Raw genomic sequence first — 25,341 nt, 5'->3', positions numbered from 1 at the left:
TGATCATCTAGTCCAACTGACTGACCACTTCAGGGCTGACCAAAACTTAAAGCATGTTATTAAGGGCATTGTCCAAATGCCTCTTAAAATCTGACAGGCATGGGACATCAACCTCCTCTCTAGGAAGCCTGTTCCAGTGTTTGGCCACCCTCTCGGTAAAGAAATGCTTCCTAATATCAGGTCTAAACCTCACCTGGCGCAGCTTTGAACCATTCCCACGCGTCCTATCACTGGATACCAGGGAGAAGAGATCAGCACCTCCCTCTCCACTTCCCCTCCTCAGGAAGCTGTAGAGAGCAATGAGGTCGCCCCTCAGCCTCCTTTTCTCCAAACTAGACAAACCCAGTGTCCTCAGCCACTCCTCATAGGACATGCCTTCCAGCTCTTTCACCAGCTTTGTTGGCCTCCTCTGGATGCATTCAAGTACCTTAACATCCTTCTTAAATTGTGGGGCCCAGAACTGCACACAATACTCAAGGTGAGGCTGCACCAACACTGAATACAGAGGGACAATTACCTCTTTTGACTGGCTGGTTATACTATGTTGAATGCACCCCAGAATGTTGTTTGCCCTCTTGGCTGCCAGGGCCCACTGCTGACTCCTATTGAGCCTACTGTCAACCAGCACCCCCAGATCCCTTTCTGCAGGGCTGCTCTCCAGCCACTCCTCTCCCAGTCTATACTTGTGTCTGGCATTACTCTGTCCCAGGTGCAGAATCTGGAATTTGTTCTTCTTAAATTTCATGCCACTGATGATTGCCCAATGCTCCAATCTATCTAGATCCCTCTGCAAGGCATCTCGTCCCTCAAGAGACACAACAGCTCCTCCCAGTTTGGTATCATCAGCAAACTTGCTAAGGGTGCATTCAACTCCTGCATCCAGATCATTGATAAATGTATTGAACAGAACTGGCCCTAGAATTGAGCCCTGAGGAACACCGCTGGTGATCGGTCGCCAGCCAGATGTAGCCCCATTCACTACAACCCTTTGAGCCCTGCCATTCAGCCAGTTCTTCACCCAGCGCACTGTGTACCTGGTCATCTCACAGTTGGACAACTTGTCCAGAAGGATGCTGTGAGGGACAGCATCAAAAGCCTTACTAAAATCCAGAAAAACTACATCCACCACCTTTCCTTCACCCACTAGGTGGGTGACCTTATCATAGAAGGATATCAAATTGGTTAAACAGGACTTTCCCTTTGTGAACCCATGTTGACTGTGCCTGATGATTTCATTGTCTATATGGATAGATCTGGCACCTTTTATTCAGGGATCTCAAAGTGCTTTAGAAACTCCCTGTTACAGAAATTCACAGTACCCTTCCAAGGTCAGGAAAGATTAGCATGCTCATTATACGTGTAGGAAAGATGACACAATGGAAATGATGGCAGAGTAGTTGGTGTTGAAATAACTTGAAATGGTGTTGAGCACAGGCAGTTTCCACTGAATCGTTTAAGGTATCTTCACAATGGCTTAATGTACCCTCACAGTGCTGCCCAGGATCTGCTGTACTCTGCAGGCATTTATCAGGCTCGTTTTCACAGTCTGTGTTCTTGAATGTTAAAAAAAGTATTGGGACAGTGCTGGGCTAGTATGAACATAAATTAATACAATACGAAGAAAACCCCAAACTTCTGTGTGTTGAAACAAGCAGTCTGTCTTTTCTAATGGGTTAAGTTCCACAGCTTTAAAAAAAGTAGATAATATAGCTCCTTAGTCCTTTTACCTTTAGCACAGAAAAGTTTTCTCAACTGCAGGATTTTGCTCTTTGTGTCTAATATGTATCTTTAATGTGCTTTCTGTAACAGCAGATATATTAGAGCTTTATGTCTTTCAATATCTTATGCATTACTCTCTGCTGTGTTGGATTATGTTTGCAGGTCTAAGTTGTAATGCTCCACCCCAAACCCTGCTTGAAATCAAATGTTTCTAAATGCTAAGAGATTGCTTCTATTAAATTCTGAGGAAAACTGGTTTCCTTTGAGTACACTCAGTTCCTTTGAAGGAACTAAAAAAATTTGTGCACAAAGTAATTTCAAATGGTATGCAATTTGTAGCAGCAAGTTTATGTTTCCATTTTCAATGTTACTTTTTCAAAGAAACCATGGGCCAATATTCAACACAGAATAAATTTTTGCTGCTGAATTATAGTCATGAAAATAAGAAATTGTAATTGAAAAGCTGATATAATGTTAAGTAGTCCAGCACTTGTATCATTATAATTAATTTTCTTAATGCAATCAGTAGAAACAAAACTATTTTGAAAAGTTAGGATAATGCTATTATTTCCCCAAAATACACATTCTTTTCGATCTTTTCTTAATCTCAGCTGTAAAATACTTCAGTTCATTCTAGACAATCTGCATATACAGATGAAATTTCATGCGCCACAACTAAATTTTGTGGAAATTTTTAATAATTATTTTTTTAATGCATTAACATTGCTGGCAATTCAGAGCTTGTACCTCTGTATAGCATTTTGTGTTCATTTTCTAACAAATCATTGTTGTAACGGAAAGTTTCAAAGAATTATAGCACTGCCTACAGCAAAGCTATTGCTGATTGTGATGTCTTAAGACCATCCCCCATGCCTGGAAGTAGATGCCCCATCCCTGGAAGTGTTTTCCCTTTTTAGAAACATAACCCCCATTTTTAAAAAGGGAAAAAAGGAAGACCTGGGGAACTACAGGCCAGTCAGTCTCACCTCTGTGCCCAGCAAGATCTTGGAGTGGATCCTCCTGGAAACTATGCTAGGGCACATGGAAAATAAGGAGGTGATTGGTGACAGCCAACATGGCTTCACTAAGGGCAAATCATGCCTGACATTTAGTGGCCTTCTACGATGGGGTTACAGCACTGGTGGAGAAGGGAAGAGCAACAGACGTCATCTCCCTGGACTTGTGCAAAGTGTTTGCCACTGTCCTGCACGACATACTTGTCTCTAAATTAGAGAGATATGGATTTGACAGATGGACCACTCAGTGGATAAGGAATTGGCTGGATGGTCACACTCAAAGAGTTGTGGTCCATGGCTTGATGTCCAAGTAGAGACCAGTGACAAGTGGCGTTCCTCAGGGGCCGGTATTGAGACCAGCGCTGTTTAACATCTTTGTCGACGATGTGGACAGTGGGATTGAGTGCACCCTCAGCAAGATTGCTGACGACACCAAGCTGTGTGGTGCGGTTGACACGCTGGAGGGAAGAGATGCCATCCAGAGGGACCTTAACAGGCTGAGGAGTGGGCCTGTGTGAACCTCATGAAGTTCAACAAGGCCAAGTGCAAGGCCCTGCACGTGGGTTGGGGCAATCCAAAGCACAAATACAGGCTGGATGATGAGTGGATTGAGAGCAGCCCAACAGAGAAAGATTTGGGGGTACTGGTGAATGAAAAATTGGACATGAGCTGGCAATGTGTGCTTGAATCCCAGAAAGCCAACCATATCCTGGGCTGCATCAAAAGAAGTGTGACCAGCAGGTCGAGGGAGGTGATTCTGCCCCTCTACTCCACTCTCGTGAGTCCCCAACTGGAATACTGTGTTCAGCTCTGAGGCCCTGTTGTGGTTTAACCCCAGCCAGCAACTAAGCACACACAGCCGCTCACTCACTTCCCCCCCACCCAGTGGGATGGGGTAGAAAATCGGGAAGAGAAGTAAAACTCATGGGTTGAGATAAGAACGGTTTAATAGAACAGAAAAGAAGAAACCTTGATGATGATAACACTAATACAATGGCAATAGTAATAATAAAAGGACTGGAATATACAAGTGAAGCACAATGCAATTGCTCACCACCCACCGATCGATGGCCCGTTAGTCCCCGAGCTGCGATCCCCCTGCCCCCACTCCCCACCAGTTTATGTACTAGATGTGACGTCACATGGTATGGAATATTCCTTTGGCCACTTTGGGTCAGCTGCCCTGGCTCTGGCCTGGTCCAACTTCTTGTGCCCCTCCAGCTTTCTTGCTGGCTGGGCATGAGAAGCTGAAAAATCCTTGACTTGAGACTAAACACTACTTAGCAACAACTGAAAACATCAGTGTTATCAACATTCTTCTCATGCTGAACTCAAAACATAGCACCGTACCAGCTACTAGGAAGACAATTAACTCTATCCCAGCTGAAACCAGGACAGTATCCACCCCTTATTCTATACCATTGACGTCATGCTCAGTTCCCATACCTTCAGTTACATCCTGGTCAATCATCATCACCTTTTCCGTCCCTTTGAGATATATAGACAATTATATATATATACACACACACACGTATACACACACAGAGATATCATTCCTTTAGTTTATGGGTCATGTTCATAAAATGTTCGTTGAGTTCATTTAGTTCCTGACTCTGGGCTCCATCTGTCATACCAGTCTTTCTGGGCAGGAGGGATGGTGCAAAGCCCTCTCAGTCGGCAGAGCAGGATTGGGCTTCAGTGTGGTGTGATGAGCAGGTGACATTGGACGCAGCAGGAGGATGGTGTGCACTGTTGGATTGTTGCATGCTGGAGTCAGTTCTGGTTCCATCACTACTGCGCTTCGCTCAGTTTTATCACAGTTCATTCTTGCTTGATCTAAGTGATTCTTACTCTAATACAATGGATATAGCATATAACAATTATAGTAATGATAACATACAGTAGCAGGGTTATATAGCAACTAATATCATACAGGTTAATTCTGGCTATTCTCACCTAAAATCAAATCCCCTTGAGGCACACATCGGACTTCCCCATCTTTTCGCATCACCCACCAAGTGCACCCAGGCCCTTGAGCAAAAGCAATCCCACGAATGGGTTTGCCTTTGCCTGAGGCAGGAGTAACCCAGACTGTCTTCCCTAACATATTTTTTTATGTGCACTAAAGGGACTTTATCCCCTTCTACAGTACATAAAAGTTCTGACTGGGCAGGGCCACCTTGACTGGCAGATCCTCTGGTGTTGACTAACCAGGTGGCTTTTGCTAAATGTGTATCCCAATGTTTGAAGGTTCCACCCCCCATTGCTCTCAGTGTAGTCTTTAACAGTCCATTGTATCGTTCGATTTTCCCAGAGGCTGGTGCATGATAGGGGATGTGATACACCCACTCAATGCCATGCTCTTTGGCCCAGGTGTCTATGAGGTTTTTTCGGAAATGAGTCCCGTTGTCTGACTCAATTCTTTCTGGGGTGCCGTGTCACCATAAAACCTGCTTTTCAAGGCCCAGGATAGTGTTCCGGGCGGTGGCATGGGGTACAGAATATGTTTCCAGCCATCCGGTGGTTGCTTCCACCATTGTAAGCATATAGCGCTTGCCTTGGTGAGTTTGTGGGAGTGCGATATAGTCAATCTGCCAGGTTTCCCCATATTTATATTTCAGCCATCGCCCTCCATACCACAGGGGCTTTAACTGCTTGGCTTGCTTAATTGCAGCACAGGTTTCACATTCATGGATAACCTGTGCAATAGTGTCCATGGTCAAGTCCACCCCTCGATCGCGAGCCCATCTATATGTTGCATCTCTTCCCTGATGGCCTGAGGTATCATGGGCCCACAGAGCCATAAATAGCTCACCCTTATGTTGCCAGTCCAGGTCCACCTGAGCCACTTCAATCTTGGCAGCCTGATCCACCTTTTGGTTGTTTTGATGTTCTTCAGTGGCCAAACTCTTGGGTATGTGAGCATCTACATGACATACTTTTACAACCAGATTCTCTAGCTGGGACACAATATCTTGCCACAGTGCGGCAGCCCAGATGGGTTTACCTCTGCGCTGCCAGTTGCTCTTCTTTCATTGCTGTAACCACCCCCACAGGGCATTTGCCACCATCCATGAGTCAGGATAGAGATAGAGCACTGGCCACTTCTCTCTTTCAGCAATGTCTAACGCTAGCTGGATGGCTTTCACCTCTGCAAAGTGGCTCGATTCACCTTCTCCTTCAGCAGTTTCTGCGACTTGTCGTGTAGGACTCCATACAGCAGCCTTCCACCTCTGATGCTTTCCTACAATGCGACAGGACCCATCAGTGAACAGGGCATATTGCCTCTCATTTTCTGACAGTTATTATACAGTGGGGCCTCTTCAGCATGTGTCACCTCCTCCTCTGGCGACATTCCAAAATCTTTGCCTTCTGGCCAGTCCGTGATCACTTCTAAAATTCCTGGGCGACTGGGGTTTCCTATGCGAGCCCGTTGTGTGATCAGTGCAATCCACTTACTCCATGTGGCATCAGTTGCATGATGTGTAGAGGAGACCCTCCCTTTGAACATCCAGCCCAGCACCGGCAGTCGGGGTGCTAAGAGGAGCTGTGTTTCAGTACCAACCACTTCTGAGGCAGCTCGAACTCCTTCATATGCTGCCAATATCTCTTTTTCAGTTGGAGTATAGCGAGCCTCGGATCCTTGATATCCTCGACTCTAAAACCCCAGGGGTTGGTCTCGGGTCTCCCCAGGTGCTTTCTGCCAGAGGCTCCAGGTAGGAGCATTCTATCCAGTTGCTGTATAGAGCACATTTTTAACATCTTGTCCTGCCCAGACTGGCCCAAGGGCTACTGCATGAACAATCTCCCGTTTAATTTGTTCAAAGGCTTGTTGTTGCTCAGGGCCATATCTAAAACTGTTCTTCTTCCAGGTCACTTGATAGAGAGGGCTTACAGTCAGACTGTAATTTGGAATATGCATTCTCCAAAAGCCCACAACACCTAAGAAGGCCTGTGTTTCCTTTTTATTAGTCGGTGGAGACATAGCTGCTATTTTCTTGATCACATCCACTGGGATCTGACGACGTCCATCTTGCCATTTTATTCCTAAAAACTGGATCTCCTGTGCAGGTCCCTTGACCTTACTTTCTTTTATGGCAAAACCAGCTGTCAGAAGGATTTGGATTATTTTCTTACCTTTCTCAAAGCCTTCTTTTGCCGTGTTGCCCCATACAATGATGTCATCAATGTATTGCAGGTGTTCCAGAGCTTCACCTTCTTCCAGTGCAGTCTGGATTATTCCATGGCAAATAGTGGGGCTGTGCTTCCACCCCTGGGGCAGTCGATTCCAGGTGTACTGGACGCCCCTTCAAGTAAAGGCAAATTGTGGCCTGCACTCCGCTGCCAGAGGGATTGAGAAAAACGCATTAGCAATGTCAATTGTAGCATACCACTTGGCTGCCTTTGACTCTAGTTCGTATTGAAGTTCTAACATATCCAGCACAGCAGCACTCAGCGGTGGCGTGACTTCATTCAGCCCATGATAGTCAACTGTTAGTCTCCACTCCCCATTAGACTTTCGCACGGGCCATATGGGACTATTAAAGGGTGAGCGAGTTTTGCTGATCACTCCTTGGCTCTCCAATAGGCAAATCAGCTTATGGATGGGAATCAGAGAGTCTCGGTTGGTGCGATACTGCCGCCGGTGCACCGTCGTGGTAGCAATTGGAACCTGTTGTTCTTCAACCCTCAGCAACCCCACAATCGAAGGGTCTTGAGAGAGTCCAGGCAGGGTAGACAGCTGTTCAATTCCCTCTGTCTCCAAGGCAGCTATACCAAAAGCCCACTGGAACCTTTTGGGTCCTTAAAATACCCTCTCCTGAGATAATCTATGCCAAGGATGCACGGAGCCTCCGGGCCAGTCATAATGGGGTGGTTTTGCCATTCATTCCCAGTCAGGATTACTTTGGCCTCCAATACAGTTAACTCTTGGGATCCTCCTGTCACACCAGAAATAGAAATGGGTTCTGCCCCTTTATAGCTTGATGGCATTAGAGTACACCGTGTGCCGGTGTCTACTAGAGCCTTGTACTCCTGTGGGTCTAACGTGCCAGGCCATCTAATCCACACAGTCCAATATGAGGAGATTGAAGTAGACGGACGCCTGTAAAGTTGAAAGCAGACGACAGATGACCCTTTATTGCTAAAACACACACATACTTATAGTCACATATTCTGCAAAGTCACTGTACACGCGCACAAGCATAAAATATGATTGGTTATATCAACACTGTACACGCGCATAAACATAAGATATAATTGGTTATACTAACTCTGTACACGTGCATAAACATAGGACACAATTGGTTATACTAACTAAAACATGCGAAACTTGTCTCAGTCTAATTGGTCAAGATAAACTGCCGAATTGAGGTTCTTTGTGCCAAGTTCCCTTTATCGTGGAATGCGCACCTGTGTTCTTCTAATTGGCATCTTTCTTTTTTAGTCTTCTTGTTTATTCTGTTCAAGGTCTTCTAAAGGCGTCTGCAATGCTCTTGCGACCGTTAGCTAAATATGTGTCCACAATTCCCCCTTTTTTGTTTTTCGACAATTATCACCTGCTGTATTGCCCTTTGCAAAAACCTATGAACACAGTTAATTAAACACAGCAAAAGCAACATTGTACCGAATAAAATACATAAGAATAAAAGACTGTTCAGGTAATGCCAATGACACACAAAAAGGGGTTTGATTAATAGCTTTAGCCAGTATCACCCAAACATTCTTACTGTCCCACGGTGTTAAACGATGTGGATCAATCACCGGTGTCACTGTCATGCTGCTTACTACAGTCAGTGTGTTCCATATCAATCTCAGCATAAGGTTTCGTCCATTTAGTTGGAATCCACTTTGGCCCATTTTCTGTAATGACACAAGCATAACCTCGGCCCTACGTTATTACTTTAAAAGGTCCCTCCCATTGCTGACGCTCAATATTTTTAACCCAGACTTTCCACCCATTATCAATATTTTGAATCCCACTATTCAGTGTTTGAAAATGCCGAACTACAGGGGGAACAACTGATTCTCCACGCAAGGTCAAAAAATTCATATATTGCTTTCATGAGTCTATTTGAAGGAGGTTCCCCTAATTCCCCTGTTTTTTGTTTTTCCAAAAAATCTTTTAATACTTTATGAGTACGTTCGATTATAGCTTGACCTGTGGGAGAATGAGGAATGCCAGTAATGTGAGTAACTCCCTATTGCTGAAAAAATTCCTGAGTCCGTTGTGCTATAAAACATGGTCCATTATCTGTTTTTATCTGGGCCGGGACACCCATTACTGCAAATGCTTGTCGTAAGTGTGTTTGTAGATGTCGACTTGTTTCGCCCGCAAGTGCTGTGGCCCATATCATCAAGGAATATGTATCAACAGAAACATGAACATAACACAATTTTCCAAAAGCTGGTACATGAGTCACATCAGTCTGCCACAATTGCAAGGATTGCAGACCCCTAGGATTTACAGCGCCATCTCCGTGCCCAGATAATTTCTGGCACTCAGCACAGGATTGAATGATGGCTTTGGCATCTGCTATAGAAATTTGAAACTGTTTGGCTAATACTTTCGCTGGCTGGTGGAAAAAAACTATGAGCTCCACGTGCCTGTAGAAGTTTATTGGGGGGTGGCCCAGTCCATACAGGATTAGCTAGTAAATCAGCTCGTTTATTCCCTTCTGTGATCCATCCAGGCAAACTGGTGTGACTTCGCACATGCATTATATAATAACACTTTGTCCGTTGGTTTAACAGAAATAGCAGCATCTTAAATTTTTCAAACAATGTGACGTTATCAATTTCTTTCAAATAAGCCCGTCTCAAGCGTTTTACTACACCTACCACATATAAAGAATCAGCAATAATATTGACCTCAACATCCTGCCACTTTTTAAATACTTCTATTACAGCTTGAAGTTCCACCACTTGAGGGGAGCCTTCACATGTGACAATGTGATTTTTCCATACCTGACCTTCTTTCCAAACTACTACTGCCTTTCCTGTTTTTCCACTGCCATCCATAAATACTGTAGGGCCATCAGTAGGTAACTCTGCACACAATTCTTTTTCTTCTAGTTGTATATTTTGTAGCAAGGTAAACATTTTGTGTGCAGGAAGATGAATATCTATCTTTCCTTTGAAATCTGCAAAAGCAATTTGTAAAGTTAGACTATTCTGTAGACACCATTGTAAATATCCTTGAGTCAAAGGAACAACAATCGTGTGTGGTTCTTGTCCACAAATCTCAATAATCCGACGTCTCCCCTTTATAATTAATTCTGAAATCATTTCAATTCGAGAAAATATGGTTTTTTCGGGCCTGATGAGCTAAAAAGATCCATTCTATTATTAACAAGTCTTTGTGACTCCCCTCCCATTGATATATGATCCCGAGGGGTTGTTTTTCTCAGTTTAAAATGCTAAGATTAATGTCAAGATTTTCTTTAATCCTAAAAGCCTGACTCTGGGATATTATATCTGCTATCTGTTGCAATGCTTGTTTACCTTGAGGGGTCAATTGTCGAGGTGCCGTTAAGGTAGTGTCGCCTCGTAACATTTCAAATAAAGGGGTCAAAAGCTTCTTATCTATTCCCAACAGCGTTCGAACCCAATTGATTGTCCCCAGTAATTTTTGCACATCATTCAATGTTTCAATCTTGTCTGTAATTTCCAGTTTTTGTGGAACTATAGTTTTTTCTAAAATCTTCCAGCCTAAATATTTCTATGGTTGCATTTTTTGTACCTTTTCTGGTGTTATTTTTAAACCAAAATCAGACAATTGTGTAGTCAATTCTTTGAGCTTTTCAGATAACTCTCTTTTCCCTGCAATCAAGATATCATCCATATAGTGATAAATAATCAAGTCTGGATTTTGTTGTCTAAACCCTTTTAGAGCTTGGGATACATAGGATTGGCACATGGTTGGAGAATTTTTCATTCCTTGTGGCAGAACTACCCAATGATAATGTTCCATGGGTTCCTGTTTGTTTATGGTGGGGATAGAAAAGGCAAATTTTTCCGCATCTTTTGGGTCTAAATATATTGTAAAGAAACAATCCTTTAAATCAATAATCAAAATGTTCCATCCTTGTGGAATCATAGTAGGCGTGGGTAACCCTAATTGAAGGGCTCCCATATTTTCCATTACTTCATTTATTTTTCTTAAATCATGCAACAGTCTCCATTTCCCAGATTTTTTTGGAATGACAAAAACTGGTATATTCCAAGGGCTTGTGGTATTCACTAAGTGCCCTTGTTCCAATTGCTCCTGTACTAACTGTTTCAAGATGGCAACCTTAGATTCAGTCAGCGGCCATTGATCTACCCAAATCGGTTCCTCTGTTTTCCATTTTAGTTTTAGGCATGGTCGCCCGTTGTCGCACTTTCTCCGCTGCGACAATCTAGGGAAAATGACACATCGCCAGGGACTCGCCCTGGGGAGAAAACGGACCAACACAGATACTGTGGATCAAACCATTTCTCCGTTTATTAACTGTGCAACACTCGGTTATATATGTTTCTAGTATCTACTCACGCATAAGCCATTTGTTGATTGGTTAACATGTGCCGTTCATGCGCTTAAACAATAGTCTAATTGGATAAAGTCCTCTAATCACGCGAATAGTTTCCTCCACTTGCATGCTGTCTTGCACTCTGTCTTCAGTCACGTCGCCCTCCTGTTATCAGTCACGTACGCCTGACCTTGTTCTACTTTTTGTGCATTCTTCAGCAAGCTCATAATAATTGTGCCTTTGTGCAGTTAGTAAACTTACAACAACAGTTGTGCCTTGTGCAGTTTCCTTCGTCCTCCCACAATTTCTCCCACAGCCCGTCAATGGCCGCGCCACAAAATTGTCTCCTGTACTAAGCACACATCCCATTTGACTTAGTGCATCCCTGCCTATCAGGTTCATAGGGATATTGGTTACATAAGGTTTGATATAAGAAACTGAATTTTGACAAATCAGTTGAATCATATATATGCTTTGTCGAGTTTTTGATAATCCTTCCACACCAAACAGTTTCGAATCCATTTCAGAAAGCTCCCAAGTGACAGGCCAGTCCTCCCACGACAGAACCGTTACATCTGCTCCAGTATCCACTAATGCTTGTAATTTTATTTTTTCTGGCCTGTTCTTTGCATTTTGTAACTCTACTGATATACTAGGTTTTGTTTTATTGATCTCCATTGACCACATAATTTGAGTTTCTAATCCCGTAGATCCAAACCCTGCATTGCCACGCTGCTCATTAACCTTACATGGTACATTTGCTTTAAAAGGGACTAGCTGTGCAATTCTGCTTCCTTCCTGTATTGATACTGGTGGAGACGGTGTCCAAATCATAGCATAAATGCGACCTGTGTAGTCCGCATCAATCACCCCGGGAAGCACAAAAATTCCTTGTAATGTTATACTAGACGGTCCCAACAACAGGGCACTAAGCCCATTACCTAATGGTCCTTGTGCGTTTACTGGCACACGGTCTACCTGAGAGTTCCATAGTAGAATGATTTCTATTGTTGAGACATCCACTCCGGCACTTCCAGCTGTTCGGGCTGGCAATTCTGCCAGACATCCTTCTTGGCGCCGTTCTGGGATCCTTTCGGAGCTCTTGGGGTCATCGCACCGCTCCTCGCGCTCTTCTTGTAGTTTCCCGGCGATGGGGTACCTCGAGGTGGCTGAGCTATACCTTCATTTGTGAAACGAGATCTACATCGGTTAGCATAATGTCTCCCTTTATGACAACGAGGGCATATATTAGGCCCAACTTCCAGTTTGTTTTGCCCCTCTTTACACTGAAATTGCAAATGTCCCGGTTGTCCACATTTATAGCATTTCTTAACATTTTTTTGTATCCATTCGCATGGCTACAGCAAAAGCATTGGCCATTAATGTAGTTTTATGCTCCAAAGACCCAACTTTGTTACAGGCCTCTATCATATCTACTAGCGTCACTCTTCCTGGCATTGATTGTAGTATTTTTTTACAGTCTGCATTTGCATTTTCCACGGCCAATTTTATTATCAATGCTTCTTTGACATCAGCATTATCTATTTGCTTTTCAATAGCATCTCGCAGACGATCAATAAAGGACATATAAGGCTCCGTATTACCCTGCCTTACACTTGTAAATGATTGTTGTGGCTTTCCAGCTTCAGGCAAGGTTACCATTGCCTTCAGAGCTAAGGAAGCTGATTCTTGTAATGCTTCCACCGGTACCCTTGCTTGCCTATTAACATCTGCAAAGTCACCAGTCCCCATCATTTGTGCAGAAGTGATCATATACCGTGGATCTCCTTCTGGGCAGTCCAAATTTCTTAGTGCCGCTAAATCACATAATTCTGCCCATTTCACCTTCCATAATAGATGCTGAGTTGGGGTTAAAATCATTGTAGCCAACTGTGTACAGTCAAAGCCTGTTAAAATTTGACCAGAAAATATATTCTCCAATAACGCCTGACTAAACGGAGCAGACAGTCCATTAGCCATTACTGTTTTCCGTACTTCTTTTATTAAATCCCAATTGAAAGGTTGCCACACGTTTGGGGCATTCTGCCTGACTGTAACTGGAAAAGCTACAGGATTTAGACCTTCGGTTAACATTTTATCATTTATGTCCTTCCATCACTTTTTTATAGCTTCTCCTGGGGATGTATCTGCCTCATAGGGAGGTGCAGAGGGGATAGGTCTCTGCTCGAGAGGCAGGTTACTTAAAGGTTGATCGTTGCCTCCATTAATGACGTCTCCCTCGGTGGTTAATTGCTCATCACTGTCCGAATTATTTACCACCTCGCCACACACTTTTCTTTTTTTCCGGGGTATCTTCAATTGAAATTTTTACAGCGGCAGCCACCTCCTTTTCTGCCTTAAGGGCTTTCAACGTTTCCAGCACCAGTCTCCACGTAGCGGAGATTTTCTGAGCCTTCACGTCCCCACGCGATACAAAGTCCCAAATTACTTTTCCCATTTCTTTCCAATTTTTAATTTCAAAGACTTCTACATTCGAAGTGGGGGCACCATGGTCCTTAAGCCACTTCAGCATCATACGTAAAGTATTTGAATCATACCTAATCCCTCTCATGGAGAGGATATGCGAAAGCATTCGTACAATTGTCCCTTCTTCCACAGACATCTGGGCACCCATTTTAATCCTTCTAGCTGCTCACCTTACTTCCAAATGAGCAGGGTGATTGATCTCCCGGGAGAAGGTTGTCCGCTCAGTCCAGCTGGCTAGACGATTGTTCGGCTAGAGTCTCCTCCGGACGCACTTCCAGCAATTCCAGCGTTTTCTCGGCCTGCAATCACGTCGGGGTCACCATTTGAGGAGATTGAAGTAGACGGACGCCTGTAAAGTTGAAAGCAGACAACAGACGACCCTTTATTGCTAAAACACACACATACTTATAGTCACATATTCTGCAAAGTCACTGTACACGCGCACAAGCATAAAATATGATTGGTTATATCAACACTGTACACGCGCATAAACATAAGATATAATTGGTTATACTAACTCTGTACACGCGCATAAACATAGGACATAATTGGTTATACCAACTAAAACACGCGAAACTTGTTTCAGTCTAATTGGTCAAGATAAACTGCCGAATTGAGGTTCTTTGTGCCAAGTTCCCTTTATCGTGGAATGCGCACCTGTGTTCTTCTAATTGGCATCTTTCTTTTTTTGTCTTCTTCTTTATTCTGTTCAAGGTCTTCTAAAGGCCTCTGGAATGCTCTTGCGACTAATGTTAGCTAAATATGTGTCCACACAATAGACCCGGTTATCCCTTTCCTCCACCTGGCTGGAGGCAGGGCCCTTCTAATTCTGGTCAGAGTATCCAGTACTCACTTCTCGTAAAATTGGCTCAGAAGTCCGTTCAGGAGGATCAGAAGTAAGATCAGCCCTTCTACTCTGTTTGGAAACTGGAATGGCATTTTTCCTGGTAGAATCCCCTGTTGTGGTGGTTTTTCCTCGCAGCTCACGTACCCGTGCATTTAGGACTGAGGTAGGTTTTCCATCCCATTTCCTCATGTCCTCTCCATGATCACATAGGTAAAACCACAGGGCACCTTGTGGTGTGTACCTTCTATATTCTCTCTCTTGGGCAGAGGAGCGCTCACTCCTAATAGCTGAGACAGTGGTCCTTACAGATGGGGAGTAGGACATATCCTCTTTGATTTGCTGGAAATCCTGGGACAGCTTCTCCACAGCCGAAATGCAAGCTTGTAGGGAGGAGGAGAGATTTTTCTTCGTATTGACGGAGTTGGCGAGTGATTTCATCCACTGTCGGTGCGTCTTCGTCTTTCCAGGTCATTATTGCTAGTGAGTTGGCATAGGACGATGGTGCGCTCCGTACAAACATCCGCCACATGGGTCGTGTGCATTGGACTTCGTCTGGATCTTTGGGTAATTGTGGGTTGTCCGGGTCATAATGAATCGTCTCTAGCACGGCTAATTCCCTCAGATATTGGATACCTCTTTCCATGGTGGTCCACTTGCTTGATTGACATATAACATCTTCCTTAAAGGGGTACCTTTCTTTTACACTTGACAGGAGTCGCCTCCAGAGGCTGAGGGCTGGTGTCCCTTTTCCAATTGCCTTGTCAATGCAACCTTCCCTGGCAAGCGATCCCAGCTGCTTGGCTTCCCTACCTTCTTATTCCAAGCTATTAGCCCCATTGTCCCAGCATCGGAGAAGCCAGGTGATAATATGCTCACCTATGCTGTGGCCGAAATCTTTTCGCGTATCCCACAGCTCACTCAAGGATAGGGACCGGGTGATTACCTCTGGTTCTACCTCTTCCTCCTGTTCCCGTAATGACCCTGGCTCATCTTCCTCCTTCGCTAAGCGAACTGATTTTTTTTGTATATTTCTTCTTCTGTACGGGGGCAACTGATACTGGTGCAGGTTGGTCTGCTGGTTCAGTTGCAGTACCGCTTGCCAAGGTTTGGGTAGCTGCAGTGCCCATTGCCAGGGTTGGAAGGACCACAGTGCCTGTCGCTGGGGCTTGGGTAGCCACAGTGCTTGTTGCCGGGGCTGGAGGGACCGCAGCGCCCGTCGCCGAGGTTTGGGTAGCCGCAATGTCTGTCGTCTTGTTGTTAGATCCAGAGACCTTCTCTTCCCCTTGAGGGCACTGAGTTGTGTCGAACAGGGCTCGATAGGCATGGGCCAGGCCCCAGCACATTGCAGTGATTTGTATCTCTCTGGAGTTGCCAGGGTGACTGCATACATTTTCCAAATATTTTGCTAGTTCTTCTGGATTCTGCACTTGTTCAGGGGTGAATTTCTAAAATATTGGAGGTGTCCACTGTTCTAGGTACTTGCCCATACTACCCCACACACCCTGCCACGCATGATTATCCAGCCTCAGGGCAGATCTCTGGGTGATCTTCTTAAATATTTGTTTAACCTTAAACAAGAGCTGAACCACATTCAGGAGCATGCTAATTCCTAGCAGTAGGGCTAGGACCGTGCTGGTCTCAACATCCCAAGGGTATTCAAATTTTCCAAAATTCTCAAATGCCATTGTAACTGGACTGAAGGAGAAGGGAAAAGGGAAGAAAGGTACCCCACCCATAGATTGGCTTTCCGAGGAGGAAATGTAAAGTGTGTAATTATTAATAGTTTCCCACAGATGGCTCCCGAAGTATAGAGGTGACGACAATGCTGAGTGCAAATATCGGATTAGTCCCACAACCGATAACTTTATCATACTATAAACCAGTGTTATACAATACATCAAAGCGAAAACCTTAATCCACCTCTCACGGATGATAAGCAGCAGAAGAGGGACTACATACAGCAAGTGAGGTGATACATAACAGAACTTTAAAAACCAGAGCAACAACTCTAAGAACACATAAATCATCATAATGACCAGCGACTATTAGACCAATATAATGAATGCTTATAACAAATTTGTTTTAACGAGCTCTGGTCAGGTTTGTCGTTATCTCAACCCTTCGTGCCCCACGTTGGGTGCCAAAATGGACTGTCTTGGTTTAACCCCAGCCAGCAACTAAGCACCACACAGCTGCTCACTCACTCCCCCCCCACCCAGTGGGATGGGGGAGAAAATCGGGAAAAGAAGTAAAACTCATGGGTTGAGATAAGAATGGTTTAATAGAACAGAAAGGAAGAAACTAATAATGATAATGATAACACTAATACAATGACAACAGTAATGATAAAAGGATTGGAATATACAAGTAATGCACAATGCAATTGCTCACCACCCACTGATCAACGCCCAGTTAGTCCCTGAGCGGCAATCCCCCCACCCCCCCCAGTTTATATACTGGATGTGACGTCACATGGTATGGAATACCCTGTTGGCCACTTTGGGTCAGCTGCCCTGGCTGTGTCCCCTCCCAACTTCTTGTGCCCCTCCAACTTCTTGCTGGCTGGGCATTAGAAGCTGAAAAATCCTTGACTTTAGTCTAAACATAACTTAGCAACAACTGAAAACATCAGTGTTATCAACATTCTTCTCATACCAAACTCAAAAACATAGCACTGTATCAGCTACTAGGAAGACAATTAACTCTATCCCAGCTGAAACCAGGATAGGCCCTCAACATAAGAAGGACATGGACCTGTTGGAACGAGTCCAGAGGACGACCACAAATATGATCAGGGGGCTGGAACACCTCTCCTATGAAGAGAGGGTGAGACAGTTGGGGTTGTTCAGCCTGGAGAAGAGAAGGCTCCAGGGAGACCTTCTAGCAGCCTTTCAGTACCTAAAGGGGGCCTACAGGAAAGCTGGAGAGGGACTTTTTACAAGCACATGTAGTGATAGGACAAGGGGTTATGGCTTTAAACTGGAAGAGGGTAGATTTAGATTAGATGTAAGGAAGAAGTTCTTCACTGTGAGGGTGGTGAGGCACTGGAACACGTTGCCCAGAGAAGCTGTGGATGCCCCATCCCTGGAAGTGTTCAAGGCCAGGTTGGATGGGGCTTTGAGCAACCTGGTCTAGTGTAAGGTGTCCCTGCCCATGGCAGGGGGGGGTGGGAACTTGATGATCTTTAAGGTCCCTTCCAACCCAAACCATTCTATGATTCTATGTTTCTAAGACGCACTGAGAAGCTTAGAGTTTACACAGACTTCGTTCTTTGTGTATTTTGGTGAGTATATTGATGGGAAATCTAGGTTACTGCATATTGACTAGAATCTTTTTTTCCCAGTTAATAGTTTCTATGATAACAGATATGATAGGAATAAAGAAAAAAATGTATTAAAGCTTCACATGTAGTGATGCAGGCAAAATGTGCCAGTGAATAAAGATCCTAGTCACTTTTTCTATTTGTAGTACTCTGTTGCATGGTACAAGAGATTCAGGGTGAAAATTTATCGATTTGGCCTTCTTTCAGATTCTATTCAGTTTCAGTAAATTGAGGGTTCTCACTTCATTCCAAAATAATATCTGAATAATTTCAAATGAATTATTTTAATGACATCATAAATGTGCTTTTCACCACTTCATTTCCCTTTCATTCACTAACATTACTCTACTATGAGTACTTACAACTAGTCTTCTTCAGAAATGCATAAAAAACAAAAAGCCTTCCTTGCTATTGGATTTTTCTTCTGTAAATTAGCTTGACCTCATGCTTAGACTAGGGGGAGCATTTGGTCTTGTAAAGTGATAGACGATGGCGTAAAGTTTTTAATATTGCAAGGAGATCATGACATAATATATTCAATGTGAATGTCTTAAATTTGTTTGTATAAAATCTATCATCTGGATGATTTTAAGCAATTTCTGAATAGTCATTTTTTATTTATTTATTTGATTTGAAGATTTGAGTTATATTTTTCTCCTGTGATACCTGCAGAGTTAGGTGATTCTAAATAAATGCTAGGAATTTAAAAAAAACACAACCCCTATGAAAACATAAATTTTAAAGCCATCTTATGTATTTTCTCCAATAATTTTAAAATATATGGCATATAAAGGACACATGATATTGTGCCTCAACGTAAAGGCTTAACTGGAACTAGTCTGCATACAGCTAGAGTCTGCATTTACATAGATTCTTCCTTAAAATCCATATTAGTGCCTGTGCTAATAGCACTAGTGTTTATATGAGATTTTTAAAAGTTATTAATTGGAAAGGTCTTTTGCAAGGTTAATTATGCTTGTGATACAGCAAGCTGTTAAAAAATTGGGGCACTTAGTTCTGAATACTTCTGGAATATGTCTGAAACAATGTATAGTTTTATTCCACTTTGTGCTGCAAAACACCAGAAATGATAGCATAGAAGGGGTATAAACCTACGAGGTCAGTTTTCCCCAGAAGCCAAGTTCTGTTCCTGGGACACATCAGTGGTGGAATAGAGCACTAGCCTGGCCTGGATATGTTAGAACTCATAGTGAGAAAAAGGTTCCTTTAACTCCCATGAAAAGAAACATTAAACCAATGGGAAATAAGCAAGGCAGATTTCCACTGCAACCTGCCACTTTCTTTGATAAGCCCTATATGGCAGGATTAGCAAATAGCTAATGGAGGACCTCTTACCTGCCTACTGATTGAACCTTCCACTTAGTTGGCTTTTCCAACTGGAATCCGGTCCTGAAATCCTGGCAAGGAAGAATTTTGGGAAGGCGATCTACTTGGTACCCTATTTTAATCTTACATGAACACATCTTTCCTATGAATCACATTTTTAGTCCAGTATTTGACTATAAAATGGTATGTTTTCCTTCAGGAACCAAAGAAGTACAACTGAGTTTCAAAATGCTTATTTGGAATCCTGGGGAGCATAATGCAGTGTATTGAGTTTGCATGGCAAGGTTTTGGTAGCAGGGGGGCTACAGGGGTGGCTTTTGTGAGAAGCTTCCCCTATGTCCAATAGAGCCAGTGCCAGCCGACTTCAAGATGGACCTGCCGCTGGCCAAGGCTGAGCCAATCAGCAACGGTGGTAGCACCTCTGTGATAACATATTTAAGAAGGGGAAAAAGTTGCTGCGCAACAAAAAACTGCAGCCAGAGAGAGGCGTGAGAATATGTGAGAGACAACCCTGCAGACACCAAGGTCAGTGAAGAAGGAGGGGGAGGAGATGCTCCAGGTGCCGGAGCAGAGATTCCCCTGCAGCCCATGGTGAAGACCATGGTGAGGCAGGTTTATCCCCCTGCAGCCCATGGAGGACCCCACGCCAGAGCAGGTGGATGCCTGAAGGAGGTTGTGATCCCATGGGAAGCCTGCGCTGGAGCAGGCTCCTGGCAGGACCTGTGGACCCATGGAGAGAGAGGAGCCCATGCTGGAGCAGGTTTGCTGTCAGGACTTGTGACCCTGCGGGGGACCCACGCTGGAGCAGTCTGTTCTTGAAGGATTGTACCCCATGGGAGGGACCCCACGCTGGGGCAGGCGAAGAGTGTGAGGAGTCCTTCTCCTGAAGAGGAAGGAGTGGCAGAGACAACGTGTGATGAACTGACTGCAACCCCCATTCCTCCTCCCCCTGTGCTGCTCGGGGAGAGGAGGTAGAGAAAATCAGGAGTGGAGTTGAGACTGGGAAGAAGGGAGGGGTGGGGGGAAGGTGTTTTTAAGATTTGGGTTTATTTCTCATTATCCTACTCTGATTTGATTGGTAATAAATTAAGGTAATTTCCCCAAGTCGAGTCTGTTTTGCCTGTGATGGTAATTGGCGAGTAATCTCTCCCTGTCCTTATCTCAACCTGCGGAGGCACAGGACAACACACACAGACCAATGTGATCAGGTGAAGCCCACTTTACTAAAGCATCAGACATCATTTTATACATTAGTTACATCTGTACGTGCGTTTAGCTATTTTACTATTGGTTGCACACATTATTCATGCACTGTCCACGCACCTAAATACACCTAATGATACACGCGCATAAACATAAGACATAATTGGCTAGACTAACTAAAACATACGAGACTTGTTTCAGTCTAATTGGTCAAGATAAACTGCTGAATTGAGGTTGTTTGTGCCAAGTTCTCTTTATCGTGGAATGCGCACCTGTGTTCTTCTAATTGGTATCTTTCTTATTTTTGTCTTCTTGTTTATTCTGTTCAAGGCCTTCTAAAGGCGTCTGGAATGCTCTTGTGACCGTTAGCTAAAAATGTTCCACAACATCAACCCATGAGCCTTTCGTTATATTTTCTCTCCCCTGTCCAGCTGAGGAGGGGGGGTGATAGATCAGCTGTGGTGGGCACGTGGCATCCAGCCAGGGTCAACCCACCACATGCAGAAATGTATATATGAAACAACTATCTCACACAAAGAAAGTCATCTTATAATCTTCATATTCTTTGGTTTTCTTATGGTAGTCACTTGTTTTATCTGATCAGTTCCCAGTGAATGTAGTATTCTGCTTAAGCTCTATGAATAAATGCTTGCTTGTGTATTGCACTTCTTTACGGTCATTACACAGTGCTGCATTTTGCTAGTTGCAAACCAGCAGTTATGAGTGTAAAGTATAACCTATTTAGTCAGCATAGGTAATAATCTTATTACTAAAATAACTATTTGCATTACTTAGTACCATCCACTGTTGATATCAATAAACCTTTCTCATTGATGAAAGGTTTGAACTTGGGATTTGGATGAATCAAAGTCAGAAGAGACAGTCAGTATGACACATTCATTCTGGTGGGCATTGTGCCACCTTCCTATGGAGAAGCCAAAAAAAAAAAAGGTTGCTTCAGTGCTGCCAAAAGAATAAATTATACATGCAGTTACATGATTTAGAAATAGCACCTGAAATGGAATTATGAATCTGCTATGTCTGTGAGAGAGTCTGTGTTTTCTCCCATTATTCTCTTCAGATGAGCTATATACTTCATTTGTCTACCTGTATGAAGGCAAGGCTAGCACAAGGTAGTGCTGGGAACAGATAAAGAATTTCAGTGAATTCTGATAGCACTGATCCATTCAGAAAACTGACAGTTCACCTCATTCTTTTAAAAGGCGGTATAACCAAGTATAATTACTGAGATGAAAGGAAAACAGAATTCAAATTGTAAGGGGTCAAGAGTGTCAGAGGAAGACGCCTCAGATTTTTGAAAACTGCAACACTTCCCACACTGATTTTCTTACAGATACTTCATCAACAGGAAAGAAAAGCAGTATACTGTCTGTTTAGGAACAATTTGGGGTACAGAGAACATATTTCTGTGTCTTCAAAGTCAGGAGAGGATTTTGTCCCATTTATGTGGAGCTTGTTTGTTCATAAATATAGTAAGAGGCTAAAAGTGATAAGGTGGTTGAAGCAAACTGTGGAAATTCTTTCACGTGACCTTTGTATATATGATTCCAGTGTAAGAAAAAATGAGAGGTTATTATTTAAGTCCATCAGCCTTAGCTAGGTCTTTGCTCCATTGATTGACTGCCTATTATAAAAGGGAAATTTAAAAACTGTGAGTTAGAAATCTTTTTATGAATCTTCCTATTTTTGTAGTAGGTTTGAAATAATGGTCTTAATGATGAAGTATTTTTGAAATGTAAACATAAATATTTAATTTAGAACCTGTGTTTCTCTTGAGCTTTAACCACCTGTACCACTTTTGCAATTTCAATTATTATATTGAGATTAAATTGGAAGTACTTCCCTGAGTTAAGGTTGCCCAGTGTTTCCCATTTTAAGGTCCTGGTTTCAGTTATATATAACCTTGACAAAGAGTAATTGTTTGGTCTGAAATTTTCCATGTAACTTGCTTTAAAAAAAGGTTTTAAGAAAATTCCCTTCCAGCCATTTCTTAAATTGAGTCTAGGTTAAAAAAAAGTTTGACTGTATTCATTTTTAACTTTTGCATTGAAATTTAGTGTGTTTCTAGCAACAGCTAGAAATAGACAAGTGGATAGCCATTCTTCTGGTGCCAGGGCAATGCCTTTTATAAGTTTTTGAAACATCTCAGCTGGCATGTGCTCCGTTGAAAGTTTTAAGAGTTTGGCAGCTCTATTCCCTATAATTTCTTGGTTCGATAAGTGTTACCCAGCCTCAGCTTTTAGAGGTTGATTAGGGTTTTCTCTGAAGTTGCTTTTATTAGGTGCTGATGGCCATTCGTGCACCAACCTTGAGAATGGGTAGCCTGTCTTTTTTGCTCTGTGTTCTTGCAGCAGGGGAAAAACAAGTAAAGTGGAAGACAAGCAGATTCACTGGATTGCAGTCCCCCTGCAGACTTTAGAGACATAGTGTCATAGCTCTACTATATTAATAGTACAGCATCACTGGAATTGGCAGACATATTAAATCAATAGCCTGGGTACCATGCTAACCACAATTGCCTGTATTAACCTAAGATAATGTAAGGCTTCCCCAGATGTACAATCACAATTGATCCTAAAACTAGCACCTGACCCAGGGTTTTTCTTGCTGTTGTTTCCATGTTGTTGTCCCTCAGCAGGCTATGCACACTGTCTTTTGGGTAGTCCCATTTCATTATTCCTCTGGAGAAGGCACAGTAAGGAATGTGATGCAGGTACCTATATCTCTTAAGGGATTTCTCCTCAGAAAGCCATCATTATCCACATGCAAATGGGCAATTGATTGTTCTCTTATTAGCACTTACTATTTTCTGTGTCTGGGAAAAGGACCATACTCTGCAGGCTCTGGACTCTGCCATCACTGTGTGCACTGCAGATTTGATACAGGTACAGAAATACACCATTGCTGGTGAACATATGACTTCTTGTCCTCCTGTTAGTCTAAAGAAATATATCCATCACATCGTATCACAACTGCACTTCTCTTGAAAGCTGAAAACCAGCTGAAACCAGGACAGGCACTTTATCATTACGGAAAAAGAATAGAGCCTGAATTCTTTACTTTTTCCAGGATTAGCCCAATTGTCACTAGGGAGACCACTTGTGGAATGAAGAAATCAGATTTGGCCAAAAATTATGATCTACTATTTCTAAGCAGTTTGAATAATGATATTTGTTCTTGTTTAAAGATACAGTTTAATCTCAAATGACTATTACTGTAATATAATTTAATATACTTGCTCTGTTTCATTTTTTCTCATTTACCTTGTTTCATAAACATTTTGAGAAGCCTAAAAGAAGAAAGCTGTATCTCAGAGTATAAATAGTTTGTTAAGGACACAACGTACATTATTTTTTGTCTGTCGGACAAACAATTTTGTATCTAATTGTTCTCACTTCTGCTTATTCTGACATGATTTTGAGTATTGTCTGGTATGTATAATCCCAAGGCAATTTCAGATGAGATCCATAAAAAATTTTTTCTTGGAAGGCAATTGCCCAGTTTAAATCAATCCATTATCAAGCAGAGTTAGTACTTTTCTTGATAATGTATTTGTTCATTTCAAGATGTTTAGCCATTAATTCTTCTGAGATTAATCAAGTGATAAACCAATTAACATCAATGACATCTTGCTGGATCTGTGGCCCACATAGCTAGCAAACAACTGTTTACTCACTTCAGATGCAATTTTGACATGTTTTAAATATTTGACCAATTCTGTGATTTTTTTCAGATGCTTTATAATTGGCTGCTAGGCTGTCCTGTTTAAAAACAAAACAAAACAAAAAATCCTTCTTTCTCCAAATGAACCGCTATTTTGACTTCATCCCAGTTTCTTTTTTTTGTTGTTGTTTTTGTTGTTGTTAAAGTGTCTGGAAGAAGTTATGGGCAAACAATTGCAGACCTATTGTGTTTCAAATGAGGTGTCTGCTTTAGAGAGGAAATTTCAGTCTGGCAATAACGCAATTCTTAGTGCAGTGAAGGTCCTATAGTAGGCTATAGAAATCAGTTTGAATGTTGTTCTTATGCTGTTAAATTTCTTAGATGTAACAAACCGTCATTCCTTGAGAAGAAAATATAAAAACATATACCTCATGAATACTAGAGTAAGCAAAGAAATGTGGAGATTGTATAAGAGATACTGATTTAACTACATACCTTTTTGTATCCTGGAAATCAGACCTTTGATCAAAGGTTTTCTGCAGAAAATTCATGTATTACTTTTTACGATTAGATAAGGATGGTAGATACAACAGTGAATGACTCAGTTTTCAAGATCTGACATGGGTTTTGTTTTTAAAAGTAAACTATGATTTTGATACATAATCTCATTTTCTGACTGGATCACTAATTCCAATTTATGGGAGTTTAGTATTATCAAGTAGAGGCTGCTATATCCTTATATCCTTTATCCACCATTCCTCTTTAAATAATCAGTTGAGTGTACCCTATCTTGAAACTCTCCTTTTAAAGTTGATAGTATTTTAGTGCCTTTTTTTTTTTTTTTTTAACCAGTAGCATGGACAGCTTGCTTTATATAATTACAGATTGTTTAGATCCCATATTATAAAGAATGCAGCTCTTGGGATTCCTGGAGGTCTTCCTGAAGGCCTGAAAAGTGTTTTTCTAAGACTTTACACAGGTTCCCAATAGAATTCCTGAGCTGGTATAATATTTTATCGTTTTTTTTTTTTTTTTAAGCATGTTACGTAACAGTCCAAGCATATCCTATCTTACAAGCCCTTAATGCTCATGAATGACATTTCCTTTTTTTGCAGTTGTTTTTACCAGCTCAGGTAGATAAAGTATTACTGTCATTCTAGTCCAATGGTCTAGTGTGAGAAATTCCACCTTAAGGTAAAACTGTAT

The 25,341-nt window shown here is 42.4% G+C and overlaps 1 protein-coding gene and 2 long non-coding RNA genes across 5 annotated transcripts in view; 2 read left to right on the top strand and 1 right to left on the bottom strand.

Annotated features, from left to right (window-relative positions):
* The window catches only part of LOC121232763 (proprotein convertase subtilisin/kexin type 5-like), a 306,293-nt gene that overhangs the window by 220,390 nt on the left and 60,562 nt on the right, over window positions 1-25,341 (top strand). The window lies entirely within an intron of this gene.
* On the top strand, window positions 8,193-24,366 carry LOC121232764. The gene is made up of 3 exons (XR_005931678.1): window positions 8,193-8,563; window positions 20,956-20,959; window positions 24,355-24,366. It is a non-coding gene; the product is annotated as an uncharacterized LOC121232764 (long non-coding RNA).
* Window positions 8,565-14,095, bottom strand: LOC121232766. Of its 3 annotated transcripts, none has more exons than XR_005931680.1 (2): window positions 13,903-14,095; window positions 8,565-8,597 (listed from the first exon to the last, which is right to left on the bottom strand). It is a non-coding gene; the product is annotated as an uncharacterized LOC121232766 (long non-coding RNA). The 3 variants fall into 3 exon arrangements; XR_005931681.1 differs by lacking the exon at window positions 13,903-14,095 and adding an exon at window positions 12,224-12,333; XR_005931682.1 differs by lacking the exon at window positions 13,903-14,095 and adding an exon at window positions 9,702-9,974.

Source organism: Aquila chrysaetos, chromosome W (assembly GCF_900496995.4).
Source record: "Aquila chrysaetos chrysaetos chromosome W, bAquChr1.4, whole genome shotgun sequence".
Taxonomy (NCBI): Eukaryota; Metazoa; Chordata; class Aves; order Accipitriformes; family Accipitridae; genus Aquila; species Aquila chrysaetos.
Note: the sequence above shows the minus strand (reverse complement) of the source record. Positions and strands in the feature narration are given on the sequence as shown.